Here is a 705-nt window from a genome sequence, read left to right on the forward strand (position 1 = left end):
CTGCAGACCAACCTGCTTTCATATCCCCTTTTTTTTTTTCTTACCGTAATCCATATAATCTTGCCTGCCCCCTGTGCTCTAACATTTTAATTTAAGTCAATTGTTATTTCTTCCCTTGGTCCTCCATGAAAAATCTTTAGTTACTACCATTTATAGGATATAAAGAAGTAGGCTTAAAATAAATAAATAAATAAATAAACAACAGCAACAAAAACCACTCTATATGCATTAACAATTATCACGTGTATGGGACAATAACCCAACACATTGGAATCATATACACATAGTTATTATTAATACATGTGGGTTGTTTTTTAAAAGCCTACTTCTTTTCTACATCTTCCATATTTTGGGAAAAGTTTTCAATTAGCAATAATCGCGCCTCGGATAAACCTCATTGGCTACGATACTGCCACTGCGCAAAGCTACATCTTCCATATTTTGGATGGGAAAATAAGGGATCATGTGGATGATAACGGAAGATCTTTTAGTATATTACAGGCTAAAAACAAGTATTTCACTAAGTTTTGCGTAGATTCCTTAACATTTGTATAGACAATACAAACATTGGTGTTTACAATTAATCTATGTAGCAATTCATAAGATACAAAGTGTTTTTATATTTACTCATTTAATCCTCAAGGCAACCTGACAAGTTGTATATTATTGTGATCATCTCCATAGATGGGAAAAGTTTCATACTGC

The 705-nt window shown here is 32.6% G+C and overlaps 1 pseudogene; it reads right to left on the reverse strand.

Moving 5' to 3' along the window:
• Positions 1 to 245: 245 nt before the first annotated feature.
• On the reverse strand, positions 246 to 427 carry LOC118010986 (annotated as a pseudogene).
• Positions 428 to 705: the final 278 nt, after the last annotated feature.

Source organism: Mirounga leonina, unplaced genomic scaffold (assembly GCF_011800145.1).
Source record: "Mirounga leonina isolate KUSES-001 unplaced genomic scaffold, KU_Mleo_1.0 Mir_129, whole genome shotgun sequence".
In the NCBI taxonomy this organism is placed as follows: domain Eukaryota; kingdom Metazoa; phylum Chordata; class Mammalia; order Carnivora; family Phocidae; genus Mirounga; species Mirounga leonina.